Raw genomic sequence first — 14538 nt, forward strand, 5'->3', positions numbered from 1 at the left:
TTTTGGCCAACTCGGATCACTTATCAGCAGCTCCAGTCATTAAGTAGTAAGTTTCATGACTTTAATACGTGTATTTCCACAGTATGTTGCAGTTTGGAAGGTTTGCAAAAGACTACCTGGATGAAACCGTACTCTGAGAATGGAGGGCCACCCGTAGGTACACTGTGAGCGTGTGCGCATACCTGTGTGCAAACATACATACAGGCTTCCATGTGAAATGTGGTCAGGAACTGCCACAGCGTGACTTAGGTGTCAAACCTGAGGTGACAAACTGGCGTCTCTCTGCTGAAGTCAGCAGAGCTATCCAGATGTACATTATTGGATGGTCTGATCCCATGAGTTTTTAAAGCACAGATTCTGGAGAGCACTGAAACATTTTATTAGCCTTTTAACAAGACAGAGTTATATCAAGTTTGTTCAGCATTAATTATACTTTCTGCAGTGTTCTACCTACACCATCAATTATTAATTAATCTCACGCTATATTTTTAGCTGTTACCTGTCCCTAATCACCTTGCTGCTGTAACTTTCTGGTCTTATGCCAGCATGTGTTGCCAGACCAGTTGAAGCCATTAGGATGAATTTAATTATCTCTCTATTGCATGTGTAATTTTGAATCCTCTATGCAGATTACATTAGACAGACTTCTTGGAGAAGGAAAGGTAAATACATTTTCCCCCTGCAAGTAGCCCTGCTTTTTTCATGCCGACAGCTGTCTTTCTCACTCCAAGACAGGGGAGCGACCCGTGTGTCACACAGTGGTGAACCCTCTTATGCAGCGACCTGGATGCCGTGAACCAGCTCTGAACCAGCCGCATGTAGCTGTGTTAGTGCAAGGCGAGGCTTTATGGAATAAGCCCTTCTGCAAGCAGAGTATACGAGCTCAGCAGCACTGCTGTGTGCCGGCTGGCTCCGAGCCGCCCGTGCCCAGAGGCAGGTACCCACGGCAGCAGCTCTCGTGAGCTCTGGAGAGAACTTTTCACCATTTCTGCCCTTTGATATTTGTCTCTACAGCCTTTGGCTTGAGTTAATCAGTGATCTAGAGACACAGCGTTTTCATCAGGAAATTGCTGCATGAGGGCTCTCTTTTTGCCAGCCTTTTTTCAAAGCTGTCGCTTTGTCACGTAATGTGGATGCGACAGTGTCAAAATGAGAGAACAAGGGGGACTCAAGCTCCCTGGAAGCAGCTTCCTAGTCCTTGTATGAAGGGATTTAAGTTTGTCTTGTTTCTATACTAAGTTCCTTTTGTTTCTTTCATCACAATTATCACATCGAGGTGTTGCCACAAGCCTTCTCTCAAAGCTGCCCAGGAGAAAAAAAAAAATAATAGAGCTTCTTATTTGTGCATGTTAAATCTTCTCCCCCAGCTGTGCTGCTTGCAGCTGTGCCGCGTCTGTGTGCTTAGGCATGTCCAGGGCTGCAGGTTTCCAGGCACGAGATGAAACTCCACCAGCCTCCAGACTTTTCAGCCAAACCTGCCTTTCTTCTGCTTTCCAGTGGCTGCTTCCCGACTGCTTGGCTACTTGTTGTTTGCGTAGATGAACAAATGTCTACCCAGCTGGTTGCAGGGGCTATTGGTAGGAAAGAGACAGTTACGGAAGAGGCTGATGCTGAAGTTCCTTCCTTTCTGCAGCTGAGCACAGCTGTGTTTGTCAGATGGTGTTTGTGTCCCTGCTCTGCAGCAGTTGGTGTGCTCGGGGTTGCAGAGCCAGCTCTTCAGCCTGATGTAGCTTTGCGAAGGTCAGGAACTGGGCTGTGATATCAAGTGCTCTCTTTATTCCCTCCTGAGAAACACAGAATCGTTTAGATCATCGAGTCCAGGCTGTGTTGGAGCTAATCAACTGATTGCTGTTTTGTGTCAGTGAGCGTGTGTGCAGGGGGAAAGGGTGCATTTCTCGGGGTGTAGCTGCAGAAGGAGGCTGGGTTTTTTGGAAGAGGCATGTGGGAAGGAGTTGCTGAGGTAATTCAGAGCAGTACTGTTAGAAAAGCTGTTATACATCCATAGCCCAGGCGCACATGTTAACTTTGAAGCAAGTATGTTCCTCAGATCTGGGCCGGTATCTGGGGAATGCTTTTCTCCTTGGGTGCTTACCCTTCATTCGCCCAGCCGAGATATTTGTATGAGCAAAACTGCGTTATCAGTTAAAAAGTTGAGTACCTTGACACAAGTCCTTGAACTGCAGGTCTGGAAGCATCCACTCCAATAAATTAAAGGTTAGCAGTGTTTCAGATGAGTAGTCATGCAGCAGAAAGGAGGAAGAGCAAAGCCGTTAATTGAGCATTGCAGGACATAACTCTCGAGCAGATTACAAGAGGAAGGATACAGCCACACAGGACAGGGCTGTCCCAGGTTTTAGGTCTGAACATGCAAGAGCAAGCAACTGCTTTCTTCTTTCTGCGGAAAAGAGCTGGCAGTGCAGTGCAGGAAGGGCTGAGTAAAGACTGTACTGGTGCACAGAGCTGTACTGGTGCTATTCCATGGGCTGTCAGGGTTTTTTTGCGGTGAGCCCAGGCAAGTAAAAAGCTGTTACGTGCCAGCTGTGCAGGTGGAATGCAGGGAAATCTCTGAAGCATTGCCTCCTGAGATCAGCTGTTGGTTAGCAATGCATCGACAGCTACGGGCACAACTGAGCTGGGAGCAGTTACATTTGGCTGAGTGAGCCTGGTAGAGACCTCGGAGCCATGTCCAGCCTCTTCCATAGCAGCCATGGAAGAGAAAAGCTTTGCAGGGAGGGAGCTCGGAGCGCTGTGCTTAGCCAAGTGATCAGGTGCTGCCAGGGCATCGCTAGCCCAGCCTGCTGGGCAGCAGCTGCTGCATCCACTCTGGAGTACGAGTCCCTTCCCGGGTGCCGGAGAGGGGCTCGCTGGCAGGTGCTGCATTGCTGCAGGTGGGGAAAATGATGACTGCTAAGCTGTGGAGCAGGGTGGGAGGTTTCCGTGCTCCCCACTGGGGCGGAATAAGGCTGAGAAAGGAATTTGTGGTCCAGAAGGCTAAAATTTCAATTTGTTTGGCAGGAATGGGACTAGTTTTCTGGAAAAATGCCATTCCCTCCGAGTGGAAGAGGACAAATTCTGAGGCAGGTGACTGCAAGCGTGACAGCTGCAGGGAAGCGGAGGATTCCATAAGTATCTACTTTCCAAATTCAAATCCATCCTGAGCAAATACAAGATGTTAAACAGTTAGTCAGGGGGAAAACCTGGGAACATCCAGTCTTAACAATTAGCTGCAATTAGCATGGCCCACCAGGTTTGCTGCCAGGCTCGTTCAGGCAGGTTTGCCACAGGTCAGGCTGGCAGTTCTGGCTGCCCGGTCCGTGCTGCTTACAGTCACTGCTGGCAGGACAGCTGGGGTTAGAAAGGCAAAATAAAATGTGTAAAAAATGGAAAATATAGGGAGCTAGATCTCAGCTGACACAAATTAGCATAGCATTTTTTGACATGGGTGGTATTATACCTTCCACTGAATAAAATCTTGCCTGCTATTTTTTTTTTTGCAGTGTTTTTTACAGCTGATTTGACTTTGGAGTTGAAGTGGCGCTGATATGTTTGGTTTTTTACTGGAGCTGGATTCTAGGCTGTGAGTAGAGCTCAGCAGTAACTTTTCTACAAAGTGATGCTGTTCTGTTTTCCCTCAGAATTTGCCAATTCGTCAAATTTGTTTGCAGAAACAGTGTGATTTTGATTCTGGAGGAATTAAGGCAGTTATCGAATGCAGCCTGCTTGGCGGTTTTATCCTACCTAGATCTGCTTTAGAGCTGGAGCGCCTGCCCAGCAACTCAACTTGCTGAAAGCCTGGAAGCGCGTGAGTTCTGGCTTCCAGCTCTCGTGTCCCATATGGTGCTCCTCAGGATGGCAATGCCTGCCTCCATTTCACGCAGAAGTAAAAACATTTTCTCTGCTAAATGCAATAGTCGTTCTCCATCCAGCTCTAATGTGAATTCCTTCGTGCTGCATAGGGTTCTTACTGCTGGTTATTGTACAGCTCCAGCACAGCAGCATTCGGTGCAGCTCAAGTATTTACATGCTCGAGAGATGTGTTAGATAGTAAAGTTGAACTAAATGACCAGAACTGGGAAGCCTGTCAGAATGCAGGGATGCTAAGTGCTGGTTTAAATTCTTCCAAGCTTAGATCTCCATGTGCCACATATCAAAATATTTCTTCCAAAATCCTTGTGGGTTTTTTCTTCTTGCAAGTGTGAAATGCCTGGAGCTGGGGACTTCCTAGAGAAAGGGCATTCCCACCCATCTTCAATGCTTGTCGTGTTTACCATGAAACATGAAGATCCCTGAAGTCCCAGCAGCTGCTTTGCTGTTCCTATTATTTTTTTTCCTCCTGTCTGGAGTTAAATTGGGAGGCCATGAAGCACTCCTGTAAATGCGGAATGGTACGGAAGGCTTGAAGAGTGAAGGAGAATAAGGACAGACCCTGTTCGCTTTCCCTTGCTCAGAGCTTTAAGTTGGCAAAGCTTGGCCACTCCCTGCCTGGTTCCTCATGCTAGCAATTGCACTTTTATTTCAGAAAGATCCAAGGGAAACAAGTTAAAAGCAACCAGAGAAAAATACCTTTTACTGAAGCAGTAGTGGGCAGTATGGATCTCTTATCCTCTAAACCCATCCACACAAACGGATATAATTTGGACAGATCCATTCTGTGACTCTGATGCTTTCACTGGGCTTAACTGCTGAGTTTGACGGTAAAACCATGTGACGATGCATATGTTAAAAACGAATAAGAAATTAGTGAAGATTTACTGCCAGCCAGCACATGAAATTGAAGAAGGAAAAGCATGGAAGTAATTGCATTACGTGGTCTTGTGAAGTGACAGTGATAGGTAGAAGTGTGGGTGACGGTGGGCAGGAAAATGACAGTTGGACCTCTTGGGCTTACTCTCCCTTTTGGCCAAAGCGGTTGTTAATCAGTAAAGTGAGCTTGAAAGTAACACTGTTGACAGGGCGACGAGGCTCCATTCAAAACCTGTAAGGAAAACAGGAAAATTGCATTTGAGGCTCCAGGTATTAAGAGGACAAGACGACCTTAAGTCCCTGAGACCAGAGCAGAAAGACTGAGAGATGCAGATGTTCCAACTCTGCTCCAAACAACCTTTTCATTTCTTCAGTCAAGCTTACTTCTGGTCTGACCCGGGCAACTGTAAATCTCAGAGCTGATTCTGAAGAGATGGGAACAATGAGGATAATTGCCCTTAATTCAGGGAGCCTTGGTGGGGATGGAGGTATATTAGCGCAGGAGAGAGAGGAATGACTCTCTTTATTGCAGTGAGAAGCAGAAGCCCTGCTTCTTATTAAAGTTGAGTGACAGCCCTGCTTGAACTTCCTCCATGCCTTTGCCAAAACTTAGATATATGAGCCAATACACGATCCTTCAATTAAACAATCATATTCTAATAATTGATAACAAAGTGGGAATTCAGGTTCAGTTTCAGCACTGGAGTTTCCTAGCTTCCGAGTGCTCATTTTTTGGAACCTTTTCCTTTCTTACAGTTTTGAGTGGTTGGGTTTTGGTGGGGTTTATTTTGGTTTTGCTAGAGCTTAGTAACCTAGCAATGGATCCATGGCTTGTAACAGTCGGCAGAACTTTTGACAGCAGCGGGGCCCGTGGGATAAACCGCCCCGCTGTCAGTAAACTGCGATTCTTTCCTCATTATGTAACAATGCAAATGTAATAATTTCTTCTCTGCTCCAGTTGTTACTCAATCCCCGATTAATTCAGAAATGGGCCAGCAGTGAATATACAATTGCAACGCCTAGCAGAGTTTAATATGAAGTTTGGGTTATTGTCAGATTGCTATTAATAACACCTGTGATTAGGCCCTGACTTTTCCCTGAGCTGTTTAAATGTCATTGCTGGAATCAGAGGGGTGCAAGGAATCTAATCTCTTTTCCCCAACCCTCAACCTGCGTGCTACAGGAACTTTGAAATGTACAGGTTTTCCTATTGTTCTTCAGTCTATTGTAGAAGTGCTGCAGTGACTAATTCTTGCATAAATCATTGCCATGACAACACCTGTAATATATACTGTCAAACAGCGCCGAAGCACTGATTCCTTCCACTCAGACAAAAGGCTAAAGAGATACAAATGCGGGTGAAACAAGTGCCTGGACCTGTTCCTAGTGACAAAGGAGCAGTGGGATGGGGGCTGTGGAAAAATCTCCCTCCCTGCTTGCTGTCCTGCCTCTGTCCTTGGGAGCTTACCAAGCCAGCTGCCAAGGATTCATCTGCGTAGTGGCAAGTGCCCTGGTCGGGTACCCAAAGGTCTGGTTCTGCAACTGCCTTCTTGAACAGCCCTTGGTGTTTTCCTCCTCCTCCTCCCTCTGCTTGTTGGGGCAGACACAGCTCTATGGCACTGCTCGGTGCCGGGCACAGCGGGGTCTTGATCTCACCTGGGCTTGTTAGATCCCCCGTCATGCAGATGTAACAGGGTGACAGCCCAGTGTGGACAATTTACAGCAGCTGAGGACCGGGCTCTTTTTGCTGGACTGCATTAATGATAAACTATCGATTCTAATCTACTGGGAAACAGGCAAAGTTGGGTATTGTGTTTAATTAAGGACTTTAAAACAAGGACTTGTAAGGTGATCAATATTTATTAGGACAGAGTAATCTAGTTTTGACTTTTAAACCTAGTGGATTTTATATACAGCAGCAGCAGCACTATAAATGTGTAGTAGTGAGATGCGCTTTTCACCGGGTAACATCTTTTACGATAACCTGAAGCCTGGCTCCGGTTTAATGGCAAAATATATCAACCCATTTTTTTCCTGTTCCTACTAGCTCTTCTTTATTCATTCTAAAAAGAAGGGCTGTGAAGGAAGAATTGAGCAGAGAGGTTACTGATTGCTATCTACAGTCTTGTCTACAAAAGAAAATTTTACTAACATGGGTTAACATAGGAACAACTTGCATTTAACAGATTTCGTCAGAAGTACTTTACAGGTAGGACTGGATGAAAAACGAGGTGTGACTTTTAATGCCAATATAGAATCTATCTGTTTAGGTCCATCTACTTTTTTTCTTATCTCATTCATCCCTCTTGCATGTGAAGTCTCCTGTGATGTGTGAAGATCTCAGTTTCGCCTCAGATGAAAGGCAAGACTTCTCTATGGGCAGTGTTTCCTACCAGCGAATAAAGGGAAGAAGGAATGGGTACCACGTATAGAATGGTTGGTCCCTGCGGTGACAGCACACTAGGTTTTCTTTTGAGGTATCCTCCTACGGAGTGACTTTATTTATCCAGAGTCCTGGCTCTTGACCTGATTTTCTACTCCACAGTATCTCCTGTGGTCACTGACATCTAAGCGTGTGAAAACACTGCTATTCTAGTTTCTCCAGCTGGGTATAATGAACACTGCGCGGAGTAGCGGAGAACGGAGGTTCAGAATTGGACCTTCAGTCAGTGTAAACCAGTGAAGCTCCAGGGATCACAGGTCATTTTGGATGGTTCCTCGTCTAACGTATTCTTAAAAATCTCCTGTTGTGGAAAATGTAGGACCTCCCTGTGTAAAGGTGAAATGGTAAATAAAATATGGGCATGCTTGAAGAGAAAAGGGTTCATATGATGTTGCCCCAGAGGGAAGCAGGTAGACTTTGTTACCTGAATGATTCTCAGCCTCTGGGCTGGGCTGTCCCTCAGTGATTTGTTTCTGTGCTCGAGTATCCTGAGAGTTGCAAAGTTTTACCTCCAGTCTAACCATAAATCTCCCAACTGGAGACTGCGGTATCGTACACAGGTTCAGCCTGTGGCAGCATTCAGGAGATGCACTGAAATGTAAATTGAACTTTCTCTTCAGTTTCAACATCTGCGTTCTGGATCTTTTTTTTTTTTTTTTTAATTCATCCACTAAGAAGGATTGAGGGAAAAGAATGTGGTTTGGTGTGATGCATTGGCTTAGCCACGGTCGGTGACCCTCAGGGAAGGAGAACAAGCACAAACCTACATGTTTAGCTGCAGACAGACCTCCTGATGCCAAACAAGAAATGACTGAAAAATGTTTCCTTCCTCCCCTCCCCCTCTTTAGCTCCAGGAGAATTAATCCCAAATGAAAACCTTTGTTTTGCCTAGCAAGAGCCAGCAGGCTGAACTCTTGCTCGGAGCATGTGTTTCTGCAGTGTCACCAGCAAACCTGGGTAATTTGTGTAACAAAGAGTTTACTCACTGAGAAATGCAGTTTCTGACTGGGAGGAGGCAAAGCTGTTTGTGAATTTGGGTCAGATTCAGTAAACGCTTCCTGCCAAACACTCTCCCTTTATTGCTTTTCCAGATAATCAAAATATTTCATTTTATATTTCTCAAGCAGCAGCAAAGTAAAAATGCAATTCAGAATGAACAGTTGCTTTTCACTTGGGAGTACCCCACGCTGAAAAATACAGATGAGCAGTGACATTTGCCTATGTAAAATACCTTATTTAGCAAACCCCCTTGTTTTTCGCAGGAAAATACCTGCCCGGTTCCGGGACAGGCAGGCACGTGTACATCCCTCAGAGTGGGCTGGCTGGTGCAAGGATGTCATCTATGTGTCATTTACTTGTTAATAGAAAAAAAACCAGCAGATGGTGCTGGAGCATATACACCCTCCTCCTGGAGCATGGCCCGGTGCAGCTCCGGTGCACAGACCCCAGCGCATCGTGGGGCTGGGGGTGCGGGCAGCAAGGCCAGGGGCTGGGCTCTAGCTGGATGAGAAGACGTGGAGGAGGGGAACTGGTCATCTCCAGGCCTGGTGCTGCCCATCCTGCACATGCCGGTGCTTGTCCCACTCTGGCTGGAGGTGTGATGGAGGCGTGATGCCTTCCCTGGGGCGTCTCCCTCTCCCCGGCTCTGGTTTCAGCTCTTCCAGTTGCAGCGTTATCAGCCACTGGTGGCTGCACGGTAGGTGGGTTCAGGCTGTTAGCAGAGACCTGCGAGGTCGAACGGAGGAGATAACACTTCTGGTTTTAAACTGTCAGTAAAAACTTTAGATTTGCTTTTTTGTTTTCTGGGTTATAAAGGACTGAGGAAGCACAGCAGCGATGAAGATGTCTGTAGCCTTTGTTTTCATCCGCTGGGGCTAAAAAGGTTGTGGCTTTGTTTGTAGCAAAAGTAGAAGTGCCCATGGACTCTCCTCCCTCCCTAATCCCGGGGGGCTAAGGGTGAAAACTCTTCAATGGCTCTGCAAGTCAGCAGGGATTTGTGCTGCGACTGCCAGGACTGGCCATGCCCTGCGCCGCTGTGGCTTCAGAAGAGTCGCTCCAGATTTACGAATGCAGATCAGAGAGCAGAGATGTCCCTTCTCCCCCATGTCATGGCTTGGTAAAGGCAGCCTAGCACCTGGTGACATTTCCCATCCTGACAGCTCATCTCTCTGAGAGCTGTGTTGCCAGACTGAGAAGTCTCTTTTTCTCCTCTCATTCCTAGCACAAGAAGGGAGATGTAAACCCGTTCTCTTAATGTGTGAATTAAGCAGAGAGGGAATGGAAGGATGTACAAACATCTGTCCTGTGCCTCTGCCTTTGCTGCAGAGATGCTCGGGCTGTGAGGGTATTGATGCTGTCGCATTCTGTGTGCGTTTGGGACACGTGGGGCTGAAGTTACTGGGCCTGCAAATAAAGCCTCTGATGTCATATTTACGGGTGAAGCAAGGACTCGCTATTTTCTTCTTCCCATGCTCACTCACTTTCCACGCTGTCAACATTCAGTTTCTGAAGACTCAGTCTAAGAAGGAGAAAGGAAAGAAAAAAACTCTGCTCGTATGGCAGGCTGCCCCAGCGCCCTTGGAGGTGCTGGCTAGTGGCAGTGGGGTGTGATAACGTCTGACTCGTGCGATAAATTCACACCCCTGCCTGAGAGATACAGGGCAAAAGAGGGCGTTTGCCTGTTTTTGCACCTCTGAGCCATATACATATGTGTACACACATCTATATTAAAACCCTTATATATAAGGTCTGTGGATTTGAATCTCAAGCTGTGCTCAGTGGGTGTACCAGGGCTTTGAAGCGTTGCACATGCTTGTGAATGTTTACACACAAAGGAAATTGCGATGGTACAAGTCTGTGGGAGCGCTTACCCTACAGGCAATGCTCCAGAAGAAAAGGGAAGAGTCTTATCCTTTCTGAGACACAAAAAGACTTGAGGGAGGGCTCTCGGAAGTGATTTCTGGTATTTTGTGCTTTGATTTGCTGCCTTTGTGGAGATCAAATCACTTAACTGTGATAGTCTACCAGACAGCAACAATTTTGTTTAGTCCTGCCATTTTGGTTCATGCCTTTCTAAACCATATCCTCCGAGGGGAAATATTAACTTGTCTAGACCGAGGTACAGAATATTGGCTAGTTCATCTCCCAGGAAGGTTTGTACTTTCTGTAGGCAGCGCTCAGAGATGGACATAGTGTGCGTGTGGATTTAGGGAGGCTGTTAAAATTCATCTGCTTGGTTTCATGCAGTCAATGCCTCTAGCAATGAGCTGAAAAGGCAGAGATTTGGACATCCCTGCTCCTACCAATTTCATCTCCTCTGGACAGTGTGATTACCCACAGTGCATTTCCCATGAGTTCCCTGAAATACATTTAAAGTTGCCTTCTGACACTCCGGATAGCTTATCTTGTAGCTATTGCAGGCTGAGTGTATTCTACAAGCTGGAAGCTGCTTGTACCTCTTTGCTCACCTGAAGTGCTTTTTCCCTTTCCTCTTTATTTATGGAATGTGTGCCTCCCTCCATCCCTCCCCAGACCAAGAGCTTGCTGTGGTCTCCTTCCTCTTACTAGAGCACAGATATTTTTTTTTTTTTTTTTTGCAATTTTAGATCCTCTGTGGAGATAAAAAAAATACCAAATAACTTTACTTTTTAATGGGGATGAGGTGGAGAAGAAACTTCTCGTTCCAAAAGGCGTCTGTGATCAATATGCTTCATTTCAGGACTTTTGCACAGCAAAACCCATCAAAATCAGATTTCTATCCATGTGCTGCGTCGGTTGTAGGGAAAACCACTTTTTCCACTGCAACAGATGAGTACAACGCTTCCAGTCCGTGGGGAGGCAACTTCTGTGCCTCAGCTGAGGGAAGAGCAAGGCTGAGCTCAGCTGGGATGTGCTCCCTGCTGCCAGGAGCTCCCTGCTTTGAAAGGGGGGGGGGGGCTGCTGGTAAGCAGGAGCGACCGGCTTATGGGCCCCTGGGTGCTCCTGGCTTCCCCTAGGGTGCACCCTCCTCTCCCCCTCCCCAAACAGCAGTTTCTTGTGACCGTTTTAGCAGATTTTGGAACTGATCACCTGTAAAATCTTGCTGCCTCAGATACGGCAGGGCAGCGCCAGCCAAAGGGAGATGAGGGCCTCAGCCGTGTAACTCGCAGCCTTTCCCTCTCTGCTAGTATATTCTGCTGCTGCAAAGCCCCTTGTCATTACTTTTATAGGAAGCTTTCAGTGGCCTAATTTGCTATTCATATACATCTGTTCCACTGGAGCCTGTCATTAATCTCCTGATAGGTTTAAGTTTTGCCTCTTACATTTGCTGCATGGTCAGTCATCAAAGAGACAACTAAACGAATACTGATACAAAACAAATAATAGGTTCCAGGGTTACCTGATAATTGTTTTCTTGCTAAAATACATATGATGCATCTTTTTCTCAGTTAAGGAAAGTAATAGATTGAGCGTGTGGGTAGGTCCCTCCAGCCCCATCAGAGTACAGAGCTTGGAGAGGAGCAGTTACGGTCCCCCTGCGTGTCAGGAGGGTGCAGTGGGCTGTGTGCCTGGAGAACAGACCCACGGGGGTTTGCCCCACGTAGCCCCAGCTTTTCCAGCTATCGTTACAACCTGGAGTATTGTATTCATCTCCTAGAAATGTGATGGCTATTAGCCAGGGCTGCAAGCAAAGCTGTAAACGTTCTGCTGGGACTGCAGCATATGGGTAGAAAGGGGCATTTTTAAGGCTCTTCCTGAAGTAAGATGGAAATTAAAAAGATATTTTTGTCACAAAGCCAGACCCTGAGTAAGCGTCATTTGGCTCTGACAACTTCAGAGGAACAGTGCCAGTTTATACAGCTGAAGACCCATCTATGATATTAAGAAAAAACAAACCTCATTTATCCTGTGTCCTTGTTGGCATCACAATTCAACTATTAAAAAAAATGAAAACATAACGGACCAGTCCTGCAATCGTGAAGCAAGCATACATCAAGACAGTTAAACTGAACAAAAGGGATTCTTTGTTTTCTTTTTGTGTTTTTTTTTTTTTCTTTTGCCTTGAAGAGTTCTGTTCCCGTGTTTTCTTTGTAAGCACAAGGGTGAAAGTGGTTTTTTACTGCAGGAGTCCAAAAGTAGGTGGAGAGGAAAGGCTTTCTGAAAAAAAAAGCATCGCATTGTGAGATCGGGAATGCTGTTTTCACAGGGAATGAGGCAGGAGCAGAACTTGCCTGGCAGCCCTTTCTCCCGCTTCCCCCCAGTCTGTCGCATCCTGACCACAGACTTGTGCTCCTGGCGTTTTGTTGGTGTGGGATAGCTGACACCAGGCACCGGCGTGTTCACAAGGTTGCTCACAAATATTTTGCCTTACAGTGTTAAGAGAATTTCTGGCCGTGGGTCATTTAAAATGACTTACTGGCGGTGACAGTTCACTTGCTGCCCTGTGCCTGGGTGTGCTGGGACGGTTGTAGGTTGGTTCAGAAGGGCGTTGCTTTGTTTTTCTAGGGTGCATCATAAGGATGTAATGTGATGGCATGGCAGAGTCATCTAGAACAGCATAGGGTTTAACACAACTGCTGGGATTGTGTTTTCCCAGGCTGCTTCTTTCTCGGAGCGTTTTGTTCCTGCGGGACCTTCCATCTCACTAATAATTGCCTCTGGGCTCCAACCCTTGGGCAGTTGTGAGGTGGAAGCAATAATTCTCCCGCCTTTCACCAAGGGGCTTTTGTCTTAGAATTAATTGTTACTTTTCAAGTGCTTTAATATTGTCAGATGAAACCTGCTAGAACGTTCTTCTTCCCCCCCCCCTTTTTTTTTTCTCACTCACTTCAACACCAGGAGAGTGAGCGAGTCAAATGCCTGTCAGACTCCAAGGGAGAATGCAGGGCTCAGCCAGACAGGCGTTTAACCAAACACTGATGGAAAAAAACATACATATGCACACATATGTCTGCTCAGTAACAGTTAATTTACAGCTTACTCCTAAATGGTGAATTTTAATACCATTTTCTTTCAGAAGTGTTACATATAAATTTGCTGTACCCGTGTCAAAGTGTCAGCAGGCGCAGAGATCATTATTGCTGGGCTGACTGCTAAAGACTGATACGTTTGCAGAGAAAACATATATTCTCTCCAAAGTGGAAACTCAGATTGTAAATTAAATTTGTCAATAAATATGGAAATGGTTTTCATTTACCTCTTCCACCCTGTGCTGCTGAGATTGGTCGTTCTGGTACCACATCCCTAGCGTGGCAAGAGAAATTACCGGCTCCTGCCCTGTCTGTGGCTAACAGGCTCCCGGTGTTGAGCGATCTGTTGTCCCAGCTTTAGGTCAGTGAGTTAATTGTACATTCATCAGTGATAGCAACAATACAGATTCTTTAGGAACAGAGTCTGAAAGAAGGTAATTGGATTTAAGGAACTCAAAAAGACATTATGGACAACGTATCTTCTTAGAAATGTGCGAGTGATGGAGTAAGCAACACAGAAACACCAGGCGTTGGTCCACACAAGTGCTCCTATGAAAAATGAGCCTCAGGTGAAATTCCGTGTTCTGCTGCTTAGTCAGAAAGTTCCCATTCCAGCCCTGCTGGTCTCTCAGCCCCACTCTTGAGCTTCTCTTCTGAAGGGCCACTGTGTGTAAATAGTGTTACCCTGCCCTTGTGTTGCCACAAGGTGGATGTGATAGAGGAGAATTGTGGTTTATGGATTCTCCTGTCTGCACGTGGACATCCGCCCCCTGCACGATACACCTGCCCCCTGCACGATTCAGTTCCTTGCCCAGTCTAAACCAGCACAGTGACACTGGGGTCCCTGGATCTATCCTGTGTTCTTTCAGCTCATGGTTTTGGCCTTGTCTCTTGGATGAAAAGCTGGCACGTCAGTGTCTGCAAGGCAGTCTGTCCAGGTGCTACCTGCTGGTATGGAAAGTTGGATTTAAGAGATAGCAACTTTGAGAGAGACAGGGAGAAGGCACGCTCTGAAGACATAAAGCTGAGTAATAAGAGATGCCTTAGACCCTCAGGTCCTCCCAGGGGGACCAAACAAGCTCAAAACTATCAAAAATGTAATGAAAGCCCATCACTTTGATAAATGGAAAAAAAATCACCCTAGCATCAGAATAGAAATATAATTTTGTTTTATCACCCCGCTGTCATTAGCCTGGAGAGCAGAGCTCTGAGCTTGGGATGCCATTTGCCCTGCCTGGGAACTCACTGCAGTCCCATCGATCCTGACAGGGGTACCTTAATTTTTTTGTTTTTAGCGGAGCTTGGGGGATTTTGATTTCTTGGTTCATGAAATGCTCTTTTGTCTACCTGACATAGTTTTCCTCCCATTTAATACACACCTGCATTTTGTAAGGTGAACGGTGG

General features: G+C 46.2%; 1 protein-coding gene across 1 annotated transcript in view; it reads left to right on the top strand.

Annotated features, from left to right (window-relative positions):
• Positions 1–14538, top strand: part of LOC308061137 (gap junction beta-5 protein-like) — a gene marked incomplete at its 3' end in the record, with an annotated part of 151350 nt that overhangs the window by 27216 nt on the left and 109596 nt on the right. Inside the window, exon 1 of the mRNA XM_080380687.1 lies at positions 1–14538. This exon is cut by the window's left edge and continues 27216 nt beyond it; it is cut by the window's right edge and continues 24986 nt beyond it.

Source organism: Falco punctatus (genome assembly GCF_963210335.1).
Source record: "Falco punctatus genome assembly, chromosome: 3".
NCBI lineage: Eukaryota > Metazoa > Chordata > Aves > Falconiformes > Falconidae > Falco > Falco punctatus.